The sequence below is a fragment of the Triticum dicoccoides genome, chromosome 3B, assembly GCF_002162155.2.
Source record: "Triticum dicoccoides isolate Atlit2015 ecotype Zavitan chromosome 3B, WEW_v2.0, whole genome shotgun sequence".
NCBI classification, from domain to species: domain Eukaryota; kingdom Viridiplantae; phylum Streptophyta; class Magnoliopsida; order Poales; family Poaceae; genus Triticum; species Triticum dicoccoides.
The window spans coordinates 280,561,456-280,584,543 of record NC_041385.1 but is presented as its reverse complement, the minus strand read 5'-3'; the positions used below and the strand labels follow the sequence as shown (position 1 = coordinate 280,584,543).

At 44.4% G+C, this 23,088-nt stretch overlaps 1 pseudogene; it reads right to left on the bottom strand.

The window, feature by feature from the left end:
• The window catches only part of LOC119279524, a 55,581-nt pseudogene that overhangs the window by 19,215 nt on the left and 13,278 nt on the right, over positions 1-23,088 (bottom strand).

Sequence of the window (23,088 nt, the reverse complement as noted above, 5' to 3'; positions counted from 1 at the left end):
TCAGATATAAATCGGACGGCCTATATTGCAGGATGGCAGGCACACCATCATCACCAACTCTGTTTTTTATAAGAGTGTATTTTATGTATTTTGTAAGAGTGTAGATGTAGAGTAGATACAAGTCGACTGGTGGGCATGATGGTAGTGAGATAATGTGATGCAACACTAGAGGTGCCACGTGGAGCGTTTAACTAGTCAACTAGTCATGTCATGAGAAAATACAGAGTTGTACGGTGAGCTCGTGACTGTATAATAACCACTAAACGTAAATGGTGACCGTAATGAGTGGATTCTGAAGTCCAATGTACGCATCGTGCTTTCGCTTCAAATACAATGATCGTCATTGCATATATCGCGAGAGAAATATGAAACATGCGTGAATTTTCTGGGGGCTTAATTTCAGAGGACCTAGAGATAGTTTTGTGTGCATACGTGAAAGGGGCGTATAGGGGGGTTTGCGATGGAGAGAGAGAGATGCTCTTCATTTCTCTTTATTATGACTAACTTTGTATAGTATAAAAACATACAAATTCACAGTGCGGAATAAATATCATTGTGGGCATCATGCAATGCAAATTAGCGTTTGTACTCCTCCGTATAACTTTATAATGTTGTATATATGTAGAAACTCTAAAATGATTTTTTGGCCACACTTTATTCAAAAGGAATGTTGTATGTGAAATAAACGTGAAGAGAGGGATTTTTAGATCGATGGGGTACGTGATGTAACATGTGTGAATGTGTAGTTGATGCATTTGCGTGGCCTAGAGAGGTATGTGTGTGTATTACGTATTCAAGAGAGGCATGGATAGAGGGGCCGACGGGGGGGGGCGTGGGAGAGATAGCACGAGAAATGAGAATGGTCTAGGGAGAGAGACGAATATGCCGTCATGACGAGAGATTCCATTCCCTTGAGTGTGTATATGCAAGGGGGAGGGAATAGAGGCACCAGGAGAAATTTTCTGTGTGTGTGGTGTTTGTGTTGGTATGTGTGGGTGTGAGAAGATAATGCGACGTGGGGGCAGAGGGTGTGTCACCGCGTGAGGTCCGCTGGGTCGAGGTGAGGCCCTTCGTTCGGTTCCGTCCTGCGCCACATTGGTCGGCCTGTGACGCATTTAGGAAGACCCATGGATGACTAGTCGTACAAGACAAAGGTAGCAGAATTGTGAAGGATTTTGTGTCCACTGACAAAGCCAGCTAGGATTTGTCACCCTAGGTTCTCGGACTAAGGTAACCCATTTATCTCTGATATTACTATTCATCCAACCTAACTTTAAGGGGCATCCTACAGAATGCTCTGCTAGAATCATACTCATCGATTAGGAAGATAGGTGTGAGACTATGCGTGAGAGACAGGCCTAAAGATAATGTGCGTACATGAGACACGTAGGCAGGTCCATGTTTATAGAAAGGGTCGATGGGGATTGTGCGTGTGTATGTTTGCGAGAGGAAGAGTGCTTGTGATAAGGGTTAGTGAAAACAGTTGTAAATGGTTACGAGAGGGAGGGAGGGTTATATCTAGAGCATGTGTGCGAGAAAGACACCTCGGGAGAGAGTGTGTGAGCATGTGTGAGAGACCACCGATGGAGAGTGAAACTACACGTAAAAGACTGATGTACACATTGATTGAAGATATAAATTGTATCCAAATATTAGGATGGGATCATGATATTTGCAATTCGCGTAAGGAGCGGTCATTGATCCATCAGACATCTAGACTCTATCAAATTTGAGCATGTCTATGTTATTATTTGACACAATTGATCCACATAGTTAGTATTTTGAACTCCAGACAATGCATCGCTTTAGCAATCGAATATAAACGTGAGTATAGTTCATGTTGTGTGTGTAAAGCACATTATACATACGAAAGTTACACAATGAACATTATGAATAGCTACGTATGAACTAGCATACATTTGAATTCAACTTAAGATGGTTTAAAACATTCGAATTCAACATGAAGTCCATTCAATTATTTGAATTTGATATCATGGCATTTGTAAACCATACCTAAATTATGGGGGCACCAATCTTTGCTCTGATTTTGTACATAATAGCATCTGTAGTTGTGTACAAAATAGATTCAAATTTAGCTCCTCCATTCCAAAATAATCGTAGTTATAGGATTTTCAAGTGTCAAAATTTCAAAAAGAAGCGGATAATTTAATGAGGTTTTCAAACATACAAGGTCAACTATAACGTTGTCTATTTAGGTCAATCCTCATAGTTCAAGAGTACTCTAAACGTGAATGCTTGTGTTTCAAAATTTCAAACGAAGCGCCAAAAGTGCCTCTACTCGCCCAAAACTGCGTGATACCAATGTTTGGTAGTACAAGGAAATTGATTTTCTAATAACTCCGACCCGTGAAACCTAACGGCCCGACCTCCAAAGGTCTAAACCGGGGTAGGTTTGTAGCTTCATCTAGACGCCACGCAACTGCCTCCGAAAAACATTCATACACAATGGCCGCCTAAGCACACATCGCGCAGCCGAAATTGCTCCCGCCCACTATTTGGGACACCTGGGATTACCATCCTACCCCCGACCCGTAGTAGGTCCGAAATTTAAGAGGGGGGCAAAGTTTGTACTTTCCCCCAATTTCAAACAAGCGTGTCCCATCTTCTGTTCAAAGAAGCCAAAAACAAGCACGCCCCAGACCGAAACATGGTTCCCCCCCCACCCGTCCAATTCCCCATTCGTACTCCGTGGGCGCCAAAACTACCTCTCCACCAGCCGCGAAATCCCGGCATCCTCCGTACGCCACCCCATCCCACCCATCAACCGCCGCCCTCCTCCATCACGCCAGAGCTGATACCCCGACGTTGTCGTCCACCGCAACCTCAACCGCAACGCCCTCCACGGCTAGTAGTTAAAGCCGAGGCCGAGCCGTCCGTACCCGAGCCAGTTCAACCACGCCGTCCTGCGCCTCACCGCTACCGCTCCAACTTCGCCACCCTCCACCGCACCAGAGCTATTCCTGCTACGCCGTCCTTCGCCGCCTCGGATCTGCTTCCCCTCCGTTGACATACGGCCACGGCAACACAATAAACAATTTGGCCATAGGTTCGTCCAAGCCTGCACCCTCCAGAACATCGGTTTCCTCGGTAAAAAGAAGAAGATTGGCGCGACATGTGGAGGTGACCACACCGGCAACCGAAAAAGGTACTCCTCTTCCCTTATTCGTGCAAATCTTACGTCTCTGCTTCCACGGTATTCATCCCATAGAAGATACTAGTTGACCGCTTCTTCTTGATACTAGATGTTCCTAGTAACTCATGATGCACAAGGTTTCTCCTCATATACTATTTCACCTTAGCTAGAGGTCTGTCACCCCCCTGAATTTCAATTTCTGGCCAGTTGATTCCCAATTAACGGAAGCATTCCCCGGTGTAACAGGCGCTAGTACGCCTATTACACCGGGGAAGCAGCGCCTTGGTGTTTATCTTAGGTACGTGTGCGGACTAGAGCTACTAGCGCCTGATCTGGAGGTCGTCCGGGATTAAAGGGATGGCCTGGGGGCGCTGCCAAGCACGGCGGTGGTGTGAGGTCGAGGGGAGGGTGGGGCGGCGGAGGCAGGGGTCTGGGCCGGTGCTCGCTGGTGGTTCGAGAAAGATCGTCAATATTGACTGGCGGGAGGTAGGCGAAGGCCATCTTCCCGTTCCTTATAGATCAGATGGTTCATTAAAAAAATCGACTGACCTATTTATTTTCAGTCGACTGTTATCTTAGATATGACCACATGTGGTGGTGTGCTGGAGGAGTACCTGCATTTCCTGTGCTCATATATTACAAAATCATACGGAGTAGAATCTAATTTTGTTTGCCATGCAATGTTGTAGAGCTATCATATGTCTCCTGTCATTTATTTTTCTGCCACCTGCTATCTGCTACTTTTACAGTGCACTAGTTATGCACACACTTCACCCATACTCTCACTATTGTGTTTTTATGCAAGGGTATTTCAGAGTCTGCCGAAAGAGAAGCAGCAAAGAAAAGAGAGAAGTCACGCCAGCTTTCTTCGCGGGTATGCACGACACGTTACAACACTATAAAGGGTGCAGTGTCAGCAGATGGAGACAGTAATTGTAGCTCTGGAGTTGATGACCTCGCTCGCAATGAACCACCATCCCAGGTGCTTGCTTTAACTTAGCGGTGTCATATGTGGTTGCATGTTCCATATGGTGTCTAGCTTGTATTCGAATGGCCGAAGTCGGTCTTTGGGGCTGTTTGGTTCTAGGCCTAGCATTGCCACAGTTTGCCACATATTTTTGCCAAACTTGCCTAAGGTTAGTTGATCAAAATGAAAGCCACAAGTTGGCAAGCCTAAGGGAATCTTGCCACATTTTTTGTGTGTATGCCATGTGGGGTCCAAGTGTGGCTTGCCTAAGGTGTGGCTTGAACCAAACACTCACCTAAGTTAGTCAAACTTGCCTAGCTTTAGGTGTGGCAACATTTGGCAAAGTTAGTCACAAACCAAACAGCCCCAAGATAAGGAAAGATATTTTTTACATGAACCACCATCCCGTGAGCACCAGAAGACAAATAGCTAGTCAGGGCACTGGCCGAGGCAGTGACAAGCCCAACAAAGATAGGCATCACCTGGAAGCCAACTAAAAAGCTACGATGGTGGCGAAGCAGCCCGGCTCCCACCAGGCTCTCAGGTCCTAGATGATCATGCTCACCACTCCAGCCGGATGTCTAGCTTGTATTGCTTCCAATTTGGTCAAACTGCATCTTCTTAGCTTACACATTATACCTTTGAATATGACATGCCTTTCTGTTTTTGGTACATACTAGTACATCTGTGTATTAACCATGTTCTTACATCAAACTAATGTTCTTGTGTATCCCTCATCAATCACTTATGATGAGGCAGGCAGGCAAGGGGACTACTCCTCATTTAAAGAATGCAGCGTCAGCCTCCCGACATGATTATCAAGAAACAGAAATGCTAGATGAAGATAGTGAACGTAGCTCTATAGTTGATTACAGCATTTCCCCTACACTAGCATCGCAGGTGCTTGCTCTAACTTGGCAGCGTGATATATGGTTGCATGTTGCATATGGTGTCTAGATTGTAATTCTTCCAATCTGGTTAAACTGCATGTGCTAGTCTACTTAGCTTATACATTATACCTGTTAATGTGACATGCCTTCCTATATTTAGTACATAGTACATCTTTCTATTAAGCATGTCCTTACATAAAACTATTGTTTTTTTGTATCCCGCATCAATCAATATGAAGAAACACCTTTAGTATATGCAGTGCGATATTAGTTGCATCTTTCATATGATTTATAGCATGCGCTGCTTCTAATTTGTTGAAATTCCATTTATGATGGGACACTTTTAACTTGGTAGAGTTATATTGGTTGCATCTTTCATGTGGTGTCTAGCTTGCATTGCTTCTTATTTGCTGGAATGGTTTCTGCTTAGTTTACACAAATAGTTGTGAACATGCCATGCCGTCCTATTTTTCGTACATATTCCATCCTGGTATCATGTGTTTGCCTTACATCAAAGTAGTGATTATCAGTATCATGCATGAATGAGTTATGAAGAGAGAATTTTATTGCTTTTTCTTGTCGGTTTTACTTGACAATTCAAAATCAATAAAGCGGAAGGAAGTTAGCAAGGCAGCGGATAAAGGTGCTCCTTCTGAACGGAGGGCTTCTACAGTTTCTACTCCTCCACACCCCAAGATGATTTCCATGACAACACATGCATAAACACTCAGGAAAGTTGTGTTTATGATGAGCACGTCTCCCCTAGTGCAGCATCACCGGTGCTCCCTCTAACTTGGCACTGTTATATGTGGTTGCATGTTATGTGTGATGTCTAGCTTGTATTGCTTCCAATTTTGTTGAATTCCATCTGCTTACTTTACACATTATACTTGAATAAGACACGTGTTCCTGTTTCTAGAACATACAATATCTATCTATCACACCATGTTCTTACATCAAATTACTACTGTTGTGTAACCTGCAATAATCACTTATCATAAGACACGTTTGACTTTGGAGTGTGATATAGGTTACATCTCACATTCTTTTCTAGCTTGTACTACTAATTTGTTGAAATGACACTTATGATGAGACAGTTTTAACTTGGTAGAGTGATATTCGTTGCATCTTTCATATGGTGTCTAGCTTTCATTACTTCTAATTTGTTGAAATGCCTTCTCCTTAGCTTACACATCATAAGCTGTGAATATGCAATGCTGTGAATATGCAATGGCACTAATGACGAGAGACCTCTAACATGGTAGTGTGATGTTGTTTGCATCTTGCATATGATTTATTTCTTGTACTGCTTCACATTTGTTTAAACGCCATTTATGAAGAGACACTGTTAACTTGGCAGAGCAATATTTGTAGCATCTTTCATATGGTGTCTACCTTCCATTGCATTGCTTCTAATTTGGTGAAATGTCTTCTTCTTAGTTTACACATCATAGTTCTGGTTATCTCTTATGTCCTGTTTTTCATACATATTACATCCTCCTATCATGTGGTTGTCTAACATCAAAGTTCATTTCTTTTGCATCACGCATCAATTTGTTCTGAAGAACTAAATTTTTATTCGTTTTTCTTGTCGGCTTGACTTAACATGGCACAGAGAAAGAGGAAGAAACACAGAATGGCAGGGAATGAGAAGCGGATGAATCCTGCAGATTCTGCTGGTACTGATGGTGCAATAGAAGGTCAAAGTCCAGCAGAAAATTCTACAAAAATGACATCCCATGCTACACGAGCTGCAAAAAAAGACAAACAGAAACAAATAGCTGCCACCAAACAAGCAGAGATAGCCCTAGTTCTTGCAACACCTACCATAGTACTACCAGCTGCACGACTTACTCGTGCTTCAACTGAGCTAGCAGCATGTTCCCAAGCTCCCTTTTCACCTGACACTACTTCCCAAGCACTCTTGACACAAGACGAGTTGGCAATATCAGATGAACCTTGTGAGCTTCAACAACAAGAAGGTAGTTGCTGGAGTCAAGTTACACTTGCATGCTTCTTTATATGTAGTCTCATAGTTTGATGTACACTAACATTTCCTATGTTCGTTGTTGGACTAGCACCTAGGCGCAAGAGGAAACAAACATCAGGGATAATGCTCGATAGGTTAACTAAATCTAGAGGAGGAAGAATGGAGATCCGTTTTGAGGCAGGTTTAAAAAGACCACGTGATGCCACAGAGTCAGCCAAGTTAGTATCAGAGGCAGCAGTTGCCGTTAGGTGTCATGTACGTATCCACCCAACATGGATTCAGTATAGGAATGACAAAGATGAAACCCAGTTCAACACCTTCATCGACCATTTATCTGTAAGTATGGTTATGTATGGAAACTAGTAATATCTTCTTTCTCTGTCCCATACTTTCTAGGTTGCTGATAATGAGACTCCCATAATTTTCAACAGATGTGGTTCAAGTTGGATAGCCAAGATGATGCAACCAGACAAGCTTGCACCCATGTTTTGAAGTCTTCTCTGTGATAGTATCGGTATAACTTGAGGAAAACTCACTTTGAAGGCAAGGCTAACAGTGAACTTTCCCAAACATCTCCAGTGGAAAATATATCAGATGAAGACTGGAGGGGCCTTGTTAAACACTGGTCTGATCCGAAGTATCAGTTACATTATGTATATGTGATAAGATCACATGTTGAAGTCCTATTTACGCATGTGCCACACAAATCTATCTTGTTGTAGGTGAACTGTTCAAAGAACAAGGCCAACCGTACGATAGTGAAATTCCAACAGACGACATGATCTCGTAGCTATATTGCACACTGCGAGGCTCTTGTAATTAGCTGTTGTTTCACTCTTTTCACTGTACCATATTATCGTATCTATATTGACTTGTTCGAAATGCAGAGGAAAGCCCTCAAGGACCAAAAAGTACCTGAACCAAATGCTGTGGAAATCTTCAAGGACTGTCACACCAGCAAGAAGAAGGGCATGACTACACCAGTCAAAGCCGCTGTTGGAAGTCCTTAATCCTCATGCCTTTTAACTAGTACTACTTACTCTGACTTGTGCCTTGAACTGCATGTTTTGCAGCCAATGTTTATTACTCTTTTCAATTTTATACACAACTGTCTTAGCATATCATTGCACCTTACAAGGTTTAAAAGAGAGAAGTGATGTCCCTTTGATCTTGACACGTAATCTAGTTCCGTGCTGGACTTCCCACACAACATTACAATTGCCTGTTTGTCTGTTCTCAGTTGTTTTGTGATATGAATGATGTCATACTATGCTTACCATATTATAAACTTCGTCTCTTTATCCTTAGCCCTCAATACAATGTGAAGAAATAAACAATACATTAGCGATGGTACATGGTCATATGTTTGGAACCTGGTTTTAGTATGTACTTTGCAATAAAATACAACTAATATTTTACATGGGTTCACCAGAATAAGTTTTGTATATAGACCAAAGCTATTTTTTTGGTTTTGCTGCCTCAATATCTTCTGTTCTGGTACTACTAATGTAAAACCTCAACTCTTCAGCAATTTATGGAAAAAATGATGGAACCGCCACCTTCTGAAGGTGGCGAGGAAACTATAACCACAATGTCAGCTCTTGCTGCAGTGGGTTAGTACATGTCCACTAACAATGCCAAAAGCACGTTCCTACGTAATACTGGGTTGGTTGTTAAGGCAATATCGTCCAAACTGCCTCATGATCAAGATATGCAAGCTCAAAGCAATGTTGTATCTGCGCTCCAGACACAAGTCCATTCCCTAACAGAGACCCTTTGTGATACAAGGAGAGACATTGTTCGATGTTGTCAAGATATGCATGGTTTTGAAACCAGACTATCAGACATTTGCTAGGTTGTTCAGGAGCCTAGGGGGAAATGAAGGTGACAGTTATGGTGCTCCATCAGACAATACAACATGAAAACGTAACAGTCAGGTCAAATGAACTGAGCTTCTGAACTTCTGGTGGTGCATTTATTTGCTAGACTGTTAAGTTTTATGCCAACCTTCTTTTTGTTATATAGTTGTAATTTGTTTTGGTGCAATACAAAATTTATTCTTAACGTGCAGCCACCAGCTGAAGAAAACAACAACCCTTTTTTGTATAGTGTAGGGTGTTCCCTATATTTGCACTGGTGGCAATCTTTGATGCCGAGTGGATGTAATCTGTGCAATCGCCTTAATAGCCTAGCGTTAGTTTCGGCCTTATTTATTTCCTAGTCTTCTTTTTCCCTAGTTTGCTAGTGGTCGCAACTACCATGGGCCACATACGGGCCGTAGGATCCATGGGTCTCCTACGGGCCGCAGGATCCATGGGTCTCCTACGCGCCCTCGATAAATGGGCCTCCAACAGGGCCGTAGAATCGGTGTGCCTCGGGCCGTCGGATAAATGGGTCTACATGGGCTGTAATCGGGCGTAATTGGTATCGGCCCAGCATGGTAATGGGCCGTTAAAAGGCTGTAGGACAGCAAAGGCTTAATTCTGTCATAGGCATAACCGGTCGTTAATGGGGCAGAATATAGGACGGGCTGGTTCACGTGCTTGCACCTCCCCAGGCGACGTGACGAGCGGGGATGAGACCGTGCCCTGCGCACCGCCGCGTCGTGCTCATCTCCATCCCAGAGAATGACGGATGGGGGAGGTAGAACTCGGATTGAAACTAAACAATCCCAACACCATCGACCTAAACACAGGAAATCCCCAATCTGATGAACCCTAATTGGGACAGAAATACCCCAGATCGATGCACCGATGAGCCACACTTACCTCGTAAGTCACCGACGAGCTCAACGTGGACATGTCGCCGCCCTCCAAATCGACCCACCGTCGGCCTCTGAATCCTGCTGTGGTCGCTCTCTCCCCTCTCCAAATCGAGCCGTCGAGAGGTTGAAGAGGAACAGAGAGAGAGTGAAGCGAAGAGGTAAGAGAGGGGCCACATGTAAGCAAGAAGGGCAAATATGTCAAACTGACGGCAAGTTAGCGGTCAAACAACCTTGACTGGACGGAAACGGAGCGGAGGGGCATTTCTATAAGTGGCACTGACGGCAGAGGGGCAAAACTGAGCATACCCGAAAACTAGGGGCAAAACTGAGTAGTGGGTTCGAGTTAGGGGCAGAGATGTAAATGTCCCTTGTTAATATAGTCGGATCATATGGTGTTTTCCCCTCTCTATCTTCTGATGAATTGAATTATCCCTTTGAGATTTCATTTTATCAGAGTGAATACTTTTAAGGATTTGAGAACACTTGACGTATGTCTTGCATATGAATACTAGTGGTGATAATGGGGTATCATATTGATTCACTTGATATGTGTTTTGACACTCAACTCACGGATTCCCGAGGTAACATTGGGGTAATCTATGCATGAGGTGTGATGCACATTCTCGTCTTTGTTTCTCCGGTGGAAATCTTGGGGCACTCTTTGAGGTTCTTTGTGTTGGATTGAGTATTATTTATTTGAATTTGCTTTGGTGTTATTTTTGTACGAACTCTTGATAGATTGATCGGAAAGAATTACTTAGTGTTATTTTAGTACAAACTCTTGGATAGGTCGATCGGGAAGAATAGCTACAAACAATTTCTTCTTATGTTCTCCACTAGGTAAGAACTTTGGAGTGATTCTTCATCGGACATGAGGGATGGTGTCGTGGAAACGTCACGGCAGATGTCCTAGTGTGAGGACTTAGTCGTGAGGCCCACGCATCTATGTGGTTGCTTGAGAGGGGTTGATCGGGACGAGAGACACAACACAGAAGACAAGGATTTAGACAGCTTCGGGCCCCGGGAAACATCATCCAGTAATATCCCTACATGATGTTTGTGGCTAGGTCTCCTTATGCTCATGAGGGAGATGTCATATATATGGCTCTCCTCTAGTTGTGTCTAGCCTTAACGATTGTTTTCTTGCTCTCCCCTCTTGGGGTGCCCCGCCCCTCCTTACATAAGTTGAAGGGGCGGGTTACATGTAGAGTCAAACTTGGATTAGGACTTAAACTATTTTGATGTCTTACCATGGGCTTCTCACCATGGGCTTCTTAATGTCTTGGGCTTCTTAACGTCTTAGGCTTCTTAACGTAAGCCGGCTTACAATCCGGCTAACAATCTGACTTACAATCTGGCTTAACTGTCTGCCGGCTTAATTGTCTGGCTTAATCGTCGGCCAGCTTACAATGCTTAACTGTGTCCACTCGCTTACAATGCTTAACTGTGTCTGCCGGCTTACAATGCTTAACTGTGTCCGCCGGCTTACAATGCTTAAATGTGTCTGCTGGCATACAATGCTTAACTGTGTCTGCCGGCTTACAATTCTTAACTGTGTTCGCCGGCTTACAATGCTTAACTGTGTCCGCCGGCTTACAATGCTTAACTGTGTCCGCCGGCTTACAATCTGCCGGGTCACCAATGAAACACCAAGTCCCAGCCGGGTCATATCTCCGGCCGGGTCACACCGCGGGGTATATCCCCGACATTAGCGCCCAGTTTAATTTGGATTAATCCATGTTAAACTGATCCTGTAAAACAAACACAAGAACAATTTTGATAGATTATGCTCCGGGTTAAGAATTCTTATAAACCGGCACCTGATCATCCTTAACCCCCCCTTGTAAGCCTGCAGCGACTCGGGACTATTCCCTCCATTGTTAAAATAAATCATGTCCATTAATAAAATAATAACCATTGCGCTGAAGCGACTTTTAAGACCTCCATCATAATATTGGCTATTGATAATCAGAATAAAAATCTAGCCATGTTGGCTATTAAAGATTTGAATAATATAACCCGGTTTGAAAACCGGTTCCTGTGACATGTGCTGGTTTAATCACAATTAGATATACATATAACAAAAAATATCATACTGTGATATTGAATCGTACTACCGGCTTATGATACCAATGCAGTAAGGGTGATAACCCAAATCTTAGAAGCCAATACTTCCAAGTATTTAATATTGTCATATGCTGGCGACTTATCGTCGAAAGCCAGGCTGGGTTAATAGAAACCACAGGTATGGTTCAAATATGAGCTGTGAGGTTGAAGGTTGCATAGCCGGAATCACTTTAAACCAAAAGGAAAGATAGTATCAAGAAGAACCGGAAAAAATCTTCAAAAAATCAAGCCAAATGAGAAAAAACGAGGCTATGGTTCGAATACAACCAGGAAGCCGGACCATAAGGGTTAATATCTATGATTCGAATACGATCAAGAAGCCCCCGGATGGTTTTTGGCATTGCGACGATCAAAAGGGTACCGACAGCTATGACTCGAATACGACCAGGAAGCCCCCAGTGACCTTGAAGTGTTGGCATTGCGCCAATCAAGAGGGTACCGACAACTATGTTCTCTTTGGTGAATACACCTATGTTTGAATAGGAAGCCCCCAAATGACCTTGAAGCATTGGCATTGCGCTGATCAAGAGGGTACCGACATCTATGTTCTCTTTGGTGAATACACCTATGTTTGAACAGGAAGCCCCCAAATGACCTTGAAGCGTTTGACGACTCTGATTCGAATATGATCAGTAATACCGACCAAAAGGGGTTAAGCTATGATTCGAATATGATCCAACCCCCAAATGATCAAAATGTTTGCGGCTGTGATTCGAATATGACCAGGAAGCCGGCCAAAAGGGGTTAATAGCATATTCGAATACGACCCGCCCCTAATTGGACTTTGAAGCAGTGTACCTATGTTTGAGTTGTGTTTAACAGACTCTCTTTGGTCCCTTTAATTTTTCTGAGAACTCGAACTTGCGAGAGATTAATTCTTTTTGAACCGGAACTTTAAACCGGATTCTTCATTTTGAGCCAGAATTTTTCTGACGGCTTTTAGATTTTCATCAATATAGCAGTAGCCTCCAGGACCGGATTATCTTCCCTCCACTGATCTGGAGTTCTTGAATCTGCTTTAAACTGGCAATCATTTACTAAGTCATGTCATCTTGCGGAATTGGCTTGAGATTCCTCATATTTGACTATGATATAAACCGATATGAGTCATTCAACAACAGAGTGATATAATAATCCCTTTTGCTGTAGACAACTTGCCCTGCATTGGAGAACTTGCAAGCCAGAGTAATCACTCCTTTAAAGAAAGCAATATGTAATATAAAAATATATTGGATGAATTTCACCTAATATGTTAGGCTAGTGATTATCCACCACGGAGTTGATGATCACCATGGTGAAGCTGAAATCAATCACGGGTGAGCTGGCCGCGGAAGCAGACAGATGAGTCGGCCGCGGTGTTGTAAGCCGGTGCGGATGTGAAAATTAATTACAGGCGCGGTATATATTCATGGCACAACCATCGCCCTTGCCGCGAACAATTGTCCCGCGTACAAAAAATACAGCATGCCACAACATTATTGCTCAAATGATTTAATATGTACTTAAAAATAGATAGGATGAATAACACCTGGTATTTTCCTCGGGCGTCTCACCCAGTGAAAAATTACTGTAAGAAAGAGTCGGTCAGATTCTTGGGTACTGAAGTCCAACTCATCATTGACGGACCGTAACAGCTACGGAAAAAATCACTAGGAAATTGCCCGTCTATATAGGATAAGCTCTTCTCTTGTTATGACATTGACAGCATTGGTCTCATCAGTATTCTCTTTGAGTTACAGCAGTGAGATAAACATCTTGTTCTTGTCATGAGTACGCAATAATTGGATCTGAACAATTAACAAACTCCTTGCAATAGAAAAAGTCTTTGTGCATAACATAGTAATTTGACCAAGTAATACCCTCTGGGTAGCATCAAGTGCCAATTTAGGACCGGCCAAAGCAGTGGAATTTCTTCGCCGCAACCCACCAAGCAAGTGCAACTTTGTAGAAGCAAGCATATATAGTCAAGCTCTATAGCAATATCTGTTTGTTTGTGATTCAGAACATTAGCTTCACATCCTCTCATAGTCAAACGATGGCATTAGAGAGCTGGTGTGTCAAAGTTTTGTAATATCTTCAGCAGCTGCTCAAGCTCACATCCTCCACGGTTGACATAGAGAATCAAATAATTGGTGAGACTCCCTGTTGTATTCTACAGGTAGACCAAAACTCTCTTGGTTGTACGTGTATGCATCATGTGCGACCTTTGATCGGCGAGGCGAGTCACAGGCGAGGCCACGGCTATAGTTGCCCAAGGCCGAATCTAGCGGAGACAGTAGGCAAAGCGGCGGCTCCATTTACTCCGACAGAGATAGCCGGCAGTTCGTCAGCGAGACAGAGATCTGACACAAGGAGAGAGGTTGAAAAGGCGCTGTTGGTAGTGGCCAAATGAGGCACCGGTGGCTCAGTGGAACACTGGTGCTCGGTGGCTTATGGTGCAGCAGAGGAGGCTCCCGGCGGCTCGAGGTGGAGTAGTATAACTACGCGAGGTCGTGGCAGCTTGATAGTAGCGACTCGCGACAGGGCGCAGCTCGGAGGCGACGTCTCCCCAAAGTCTTAACTAAAGCTGATGTTTTGGACTCCATGAAATCAATTGGATTTTTACTGATGCAAGTGACTTTGGCGTAGACCACGACAACTTAAAAAAACACGGTCGCCAGAGGTAGAACATCAGCTTAGCTCGAGGAACTATGGTGGTTCATCGCGGCAACGGCGGAGGCAGCCAGATCATTGAAATGAAATGAGGCAAGCAAATCAGTTTTGTGTTCATATTCAAGGCAAGGGCAGGGCAGCTCAGAGGGCTTGACATGCAGGAGAGCTAGGGCGAGCAACCAGCAGGAGCAGCAATAGGAATCGGCCGAAACGGAGCGGGCCACAATGGCGACAGCTCGGTGACTTAACACGGAGTGCCTCCAAGGCAGCGGCGGCGGCCTACGCAGTTTGGTCGCAGGCCAGGTCCTCGGTGGCTCATCGCAGAGGTAGAGACGAACCACGGTAATGGGCGGAGTTGCGGTTGATACGGACGGCTCGGCGCAGCTTGGCTTGGAGGCAGGCCCTTGGTTGCAGTGGTGGCTGCTCCAGCAGGGCGGCTCAAGCAGAACGGGCAGCGATAGCTCAAGGCGTAGAGGTGACGGGGGCGCAGGTCGCAGCCAACACGGACGGGGCCGTGCCAGCATGAGGCGAGCCGGCAGTGGCCTCGGGCGTAGAAGATGCCGGTGAGGCGGGCCATGGCAAGGCGGCATCAGGAGGCGGGTCAGGCGGCCGGCCAGCTGACGCAAGAGAAACGGCTCGGGGCCGCAATCCCGGGCTGCTTGGAGGCTGCTTAGCGGCTCAAAGCGAGGCGACGGAGCCCTCATTTGCCTCCAGCGAAGCGGCTCATGAAATTCCCCGGCGAGGCAGCGGTATTGGCTGACTTCTCAAGGAGACAAACGAGCGGAGCCATGCGGGGAGGCGCGGGAGGCCAGTACAGATGACAGTCGCGGCAAAGGAGCAGACGGCGAGGCCTAGCTGCTCAGAGTGATGGCAGGCCCGCCGGCGGCGACTTGAAATCAGCGACTTGGAGCTGGGCCGACGGTAGTCAGAAGCGAGCGGCGGCTTAGCGTAGCACGACGAGGCGGCGGCGGCCATAGAGGTGACGATGCCGACTGGTGGCGGCAGGGCCGTGGAGATGGTGGCTTAACCGTGGCCGATTTGCGAGTGACATCGCAGCCATTAGGGCGGAGGAGACAGGGTTGTTGTCGTCCCCGTTTCTGGGTCGTGATCCTATCCGCTTCCGGGTTGATTTTTTTTAGAGCTCACGTCAGCAAGTACATGTTTTCAAGTAGTATTCGTGGTGGGAGTAGCACCAATAGCTATGATTTGACGCCCCCAGGACTTGAACAGTACACGATAGCAGAAACTGACTGTCTCGGCGACTTGGCAACTTGACGGCTTGATGTTGACGCGCCGGTAGTTTTTGCGGATTGACTACAGACTTCCGCTGCTGTGTATGAATCGACTCAACACTAAAAATACATGTCGGTCTCGATAACGTCTGACTGCGCCAAACAAAAATGATCTTGCTTCGGATTGATGGATCGTCAGGTCGCATCGGCAGCGGATCACGGGACGCTGCGACCCTAATTTCTTCAACTACTCGTTGATGATGTAGATCCTTTCTTCATCCGAAAAAATTGTGAACTCCTTGAACCCTGAAAGAGATCCCTCCAAGAACTCAACACCACCGTGCGCAGGTCCCATGGTGGGCGCCAACTGTCGTGGAAACGTCATGGTAGATGTCCTAGTGTGAGGACTTAGTCGTGAGGCCAACGCATCTATGTGGTAGCTTGAGAGGGGTTCATCGCGACGAGAGACGCAACGCACAAGAGAAGGATTTAGATAGCTTCGGGCCCCGGGAAACATCATCCGGTAATAGACCTACATGATGTTTGTGGCTAGGTCTCCTTATGCTCCTGAGGGAGACGTCATATATCTGGTTCTCCTCTAGTTGTGTCTAGCCTTAACAATTATTTTCTTGCTCTCCCCTCTTGGGGTGCCCCGCCTCTCCTTATATAAGTTAAAGGGGCGGGTTACATGTAGAGTCAAAATTGGATTAGGACTTAACCTATTTTGACGTCTTACCATGGGCTTCTTAACGTCTTGGGCTTCTTAACGTAAGCCGGCTTACAATCCGGCTTACAATCTAACTTACAATCTAGCTTACCATCTGGCTTAACTGTCTGTCGGCTTAATTGTCTGGCTTAACCGTCTGTCGGCTTACAATGCTTAACTGTGTCTGTCGGCTTACAATGCTTAACTGTGTCCGCCGGCTTATAATGCTTAACTGTGTCTGCCGGCTTACAATGCTTAACTGTGTCCGCCGGCTTATAATGCTTAACTGTGTCCGCCGGCTTACAATGCTTAACTGTGTATGCCGGCTTACAATGCTTAATTGTGTCCGCCGGCTTGCAATCTTCCGGCTCACCAATAAAACACCAAGTCCCAGCTGGGTCATATCTCCGGCCAGGTCACACCACGGGATATATCCCCGATAGATGGTTATATGATCCAATTATACTAGCATTTTTGATAGATTGCACTAGCGCAAGTACAAACCCTAGGCCTTGTTTTCAAGCATTGCAATACCATTTGTTCTTTGTTTTATCAATTTCTACCTTGCTGTTTTTATTTATTTAGATTATAAAAATATATTTCTACCATCCATATTACACTTCTATCACCATCTCTTCGCCGAACTAGTGCACCTATACAACTTGCCATTGTATTGGGTGTGTTGGGGAAACAAGAGACTCTTTGTTATTTGGTTGCAGGGTTGCTTGAGAGAGACCATCTTCATCCTACACCTCCCACGGATTGATAAACCTTAGGTCATCCACTTGAGGGAAAATTGCTACTGTCCTAAAAAACTCTACGCTTGGAGGCCCAACACGAGTCTACAAGAATAAAGTTGCATAGTAGACATCAAGCTCTTTTCTGGCACCGTTGCCGGGGAGGTGAGTGCTTGAAGGTATATCTTTAGATGTTGCAATCGAATCTTTTAGTTTCTTGTTTTATCACTAGTTTGGTTTATAAAAGAAAACTACAAAAAATGGAATTGAGGGTGCATCATATGATTCATCTTTATAATGTCTTTCATGAAAATAGTGGAAAGGAAAACTGTGCTCAATTGATAGAAGAATAATTCAATAGAATGTTTGGTATAAATGATGAGCATGATTGCAATGTTGTTAGTATGAATTCTTTGAATATCGATGATGCTAATGATATGCAAAGCCATAAGCTTCGGGATGTTATGTTTGATGAAGATGATATTTGTAGTGCCCCAAGATTTGATGTGCAAATTTGTTATAACAATTGCATGCCTCCTATTTATGATTATTATAATGATGAAAGTGGATTTGGAGGGGTCATGACTTTATTTAGTGATGAATCCACCATTTTGGATGAGGCTTCAATTGACTATGATAACAAAGTTGGTATATATGATGATTATGGTGATGACATGTATGCTATAAAGAATAATGATAACCATGAAACTTGTCATCATGATTTTAATTTTCACTCTCATGATAGGTATTTTGTTAAGTTTGCTCCCACTACTATTGATGAGAAGAAATTCGCTTATGTGGAGAGTAATAAGTTTTCTATGCTTTTGTGTCATGAAAAGAAAGCTTTATGTGATGGTTATATTGTTCAATTTCTTCATGATGCTACTGAAAATTATTATGAGGGAGGAACTTATGCTTCTAGGAATTGCAATAATATCAAGTTTCCTCTCTATGTGTTAAAAGTTTTGAAGTTGCACTTGTTTTGCCTTCCTATGCTAGTTGATTCTTGTTCCCATAAATCGTTTGCTCACAAAATCCTTATGCATAGGAAGTGTGCTAGGCTTAAATGTGCTTGCCATGTGTTTTATGATGCTCTTCTTATGTCTCAATTCTTATCTTTTATGCGAGCATCATTGAAACCATCATGCCTAGCTAAAAAGGCATTAGAGAAAAGCGCTTGTTGGGAGACAACCCAACATTTACCCCTATTGTTTTTGTGTGTTCACATGATTAATCTACTGTAGTAATCATGTTTTATAGCTTTTGTTTCAATAAAGTGCCATGTAAAGCCTTTGGGATAGTAAGGATGATAGTTGATTTGATTCTGTCCAAAAACAGAACCTTTTGTGCTCAGTCCAGGAATTTTGAAAAATCACTGGAACGTGATTTTGATCTGAATATTTTATAGGTGATAGATATACAAATTCCGTATGTTGTCCTAATTTTTCAGAATTTTTGGAGTATCCTAAGTATGGTTGGAGTACAGATTACTACAGACTATTCTGTTTTTGACATATTCTGTTTTCAATGCATAGTTTGCTTGTTTTCTAGATTCTATGGCTTATATTGCTCAATATAAATTGTGGAAATGATATTCTACAGTAGGCATTGTGTGGAAATAATTATGAATCTTGTCTTTGATAGTACCAAAGTGAAATGGTTTGCTCTTTATCATACTAACCTATCTCACGAAGTTCCGTTAAGTTTTGTGTGATTGGAGTTTTCAAGTTTTGGGTGGGATGTCGATATGAGGAGAATAAGGAGTGAGAAGACCGCAAGATTGGGGATTCCCAAGGCAGCCCAAGTTAATATCCAAGGAATATCCAAGCAACTAAGCTTGGGGATGCCCCGGAAGGCATCCCCTCTTTCGTCTCCAACATTATCGGTAACCTTACTTGAGGCTATATTTTTATTCATCACATGATATGTGTTTTCCTTGGAGCGTCATTTTCTTTTATTTTTATTTTCTTGATGCTATTTTGAATAATGTTTTGCATATTTCATTTCAATAAAAATGTCAAGGATAGCCTTCACCAGCGCCAAACACAATTTCCATGACTTGTTGAGATGGCTCCTCCCACCTCCTCTCCTCCCTCCCACCTGCCCTCCACCACACACCATCCAGCCATGGAGATTTTTGATCTAGTTGATCTAGACTATCATGGAAGGTCTTCTGCATTGGGATTTTTTTCCCGGCCTTGCCGTGGCAGCTCAGGTGCGTCGACGTTTTGGTTCTACCGTTCATTTCTCTCCTTCTGGTTCGAACAAAGAGTTCTTCTTGGCGGTGCACTTATCTTCGGCAAGCTTCCCTATCAATGATGATTCGGTTGCTATTGCCCTCCAATGTTGTATTGGGGGTCTCCCATCTGGGCTGAACGTGACACATATTGATGGACGAAGATTTTGATTTTCTGTGGCATCCAATAAAGTTGGGCATTACATCTATGGTCTCAAGGACAGAGTATGGCCGGATTTTGTTTGCCACTTCAGTCTTTTCCGACAGAGCAAAACTGGCATTTTGGCAATGGATTCATCATGGCATCTGGATTCTCACATTCCTGAGGTGGCTGCTTTTTCTCCTATTGCTATCAAGTCTAAATATAAGTTCTCTACACAGCAAGACAAGGTTTTGAGCACATCAAGTCTGAATTTATCTAAATTTGGTTTCCCTCTTACGGAGGGACTGGTTTCCAACCTAGATCCATCGCCGGACGGCTCATCGCCGGCAGCCCAGTTGTTGGAGCCAGTTATTCCGGGGCCGACAGACAGCCAGACATTTACTGTGGGCATTAACCAACATTCCTTGTCATCTGACATCATTTTTGGGGCATTCAAATCACCCATTACTATAGGGGATAATGATATTAACAGGAAAAGGCCTATTAATTACAGATTTGAAGGTTGTAGGTTTAAGGAGAGTGCATGGAGCAATATTCCGAATTTTATACTCTTTCATATTCTGGATCAATGTCATTTTGGTTATTCTGATTCACATATTGCTAATATCTGGTCTCTAACATCGGTCCCTCCCTCGGTTTACATTTATGGCAGGCTCAATTTGTGCTCCTCTCGTAATTCACCGGGCCACCTGGCTTTTGCATGCCCAGGCAAGATTTGCTCTATCTGTCTTAATGACAGTTGATGTTGTCCCCCACCCGCTAGTCGGGTGAATCCTGTCCAACCCATAATTGATCAGAATATGGGCTCTGGGCCACAATTGATCTCGCGGGCCTGTACTATTTGTGGATCACATACCCACCTTTTTTCCAATGCCCGGCCTATCTCAAATGTGAGGCTTGCTTCTTCTTGGGCCATACCAAGCGTAACTGCTATGATCCTAAGGCCAAGCACTATTTTTGGAAGCCCAAGAATGCTAAGAAATCTGATATTCAATTATCTGGAGCAGCAAATCATATTGCTAAATCATTCAAAGGCAAGAGTGCTATTTCTCCTTTTTTAGATATGGAATCATTACCCTGCTTACCATCTACTAGCAGCTCTGCCACGGCCAACTTGGGAAACGGGAGGCTAATTGATTTTGGTCTAGTCAAATCAGTGGCTGCACAGATTCCTTCCTCTAGCAAGCATTTACCTCAGTCACCTACTTTGCGCCCCACAGCTCGACCCAAGCAATCCTCGACCGTCCATTGCAGTATCTGCGGCTGGCTTGGACACGTGGCCTCATCCTGTCTCCTGGGGCGGCGCTCCAGCAAATAAAATTGGCTACACAATCAGTCCATACCCCCTGCCGATACGCATTCCACCTCACCGCGCGTGCATTCCTCTGTGCATGCTCTGCTCCTCCCTCCTCCACCAACAATGGAGAATTTCCCCATCAACATCGTCCCCTACCTGCCGCAAGGAATGACGGTGGAGCTTGGCCCGGCTGATCGGAAGGTGCGATCGGACATGGTGGTCAGTGCGGTGCCTCCCCTGCGCCATGACTTCTTGGCCATTGCTGAGGCCAATAAGTTCATCCCGCAGCATCAGAAAGAAGCCCCCAGAGATACAATCCAAGGTTCGCTCCATGAGTCTCACTTCTTCCCTACTGAAGTTGAAGATAATCCTCTAGGGATTGGTATTTTTGGATTTGACGACTCCCGAGTTAGAGATTCTGTCATCGGAACCACCTTTGAACTCGATGAGATGCAAGCTGATGAGCACACGGTTATTTCATTTGTTCCTCATGACGTTGCGCTTAACATGAGACTCACTACTTTTGGCCCGGAGATTTGGATCTTGTATGTTGGATTTCCCTATGACTATCAAACCCAGCATTACATGCATAAGTCTGTGGATACTTTCGATACTCTGTTTGAATGGCATAAGCCCAGGGGTGACAAGCGTTTTGTGCTACTGAAGGCCAGGGTCATTCATCTTAGATTGGTCCCTAAGAGCATTGTTATGAGACAGATTGGGGGTGCTCGCCACTACTGGACAGTTGTTGTAACTATGTTATAAAGTAGTGATTGGAATGCACACTTACCTGAAGTTCCACCTGCTGGCAAAGATGCACCTCCTGATGATGGTGTTCCACGTCCTCTGTTTGGTGAAGGGCTAACTGCTGAGCAAATTTATCAAGCCCAGCTGCACAACTGGATGGCTCAGAATGTGGCCGTTGATCATGCTATGCATCAGGCTAATCAGGCCAATGACAATGTGGCTGTCGACCAACAGGTTCAGTTTCAGGCGCAATGGGGTGCCTGTTGCTTACAATTTTCAGGCATGGTTGGCTGTTGAAGGACTTCAGGTTTCTGATGGAATTTCACCTGAAAACAATCTGCTAGACAGCCCTGCAATGGCTTGGAATGACTCCATATCTTGGCACAACAGCTCTGAGTCCTCTGTTAGTTCTGATGGGTTTGTTCTTGTGCCTGTCAACATTCTGAATAATCTCTGGAGAAGTAACTTTGATAGCCCTGCCAGTACCTCCTTGGTTCCTATAATATAGCAGCAAGATTCTCTCACCATTGATCTTTCTCTGAACAATTCTGGACTGCACTTCACTATGTCACACCATGGGAACTTGATGGCTTCTACGCTTTTCCACTCCTCCAGGCCGGTGAGACAGATCAATGACTTCCTGTGGACTGCTATTAAGCCACATTTGGCCCATGGAGCTCAGGGATGGGCTTTAGGGATTGCTTGAAGGTGCATGTTCAAGTTTGCCGCAACGATGACTCTATCATGATTACTGTTGGGCATCAGATCACTAGGGATAATGAGGGTTGTATCTCTGTGGTTCACTCCTGGTCTGTCTCTGCTGCGGCTTCGACTGATCCTTCAATGGCTCTGCTCCAGGGAAACTCTAGCTCTCTGTCTATGCCTACTTCTGATGTTGTTGTGTCTGATGGAGGCACCTCCTCTCATCGTGGAAAAGTGCAGGCACCTGAATGTGAATTCTCTCTTCATCGCAGCACTAGATCCAATAAATATGATGGATTCCGGGTCCATGCACCGTCTGATACCAAGAAGAAGCAATCAAAGGTCAAACCACGCCACACTCCTGCTGCTCCTTCCTCGGTGATCATCAGGGAGCTGGATGCTGAGTCGGCCCAGTAAATACCTCCTCCCACTCCCATTCAGGTAATCCAGCAGGTGGGCGTCCAAAAATGCGCCATCCCGCCAGAAGAACTTACTAAAGCCGCTCTCTTAGAGTCCAAGGAGGCAGGGCCTTCGTCCTTGGCTTAATTTGCTGGTTTATTAGCTTTATGGGTATTTTGGTCAATTGGAATGTGTTATGTTGGAACATTCGTGGGTTAAACTCTGGTGATAAACAATTAGCACTTTCTAATGCTATCAATGCTAGTGGTTGCTCGGTTTTATGTTTGCAAGAAACTAAGAAGCCTATGATCGATAATGCTTTTAT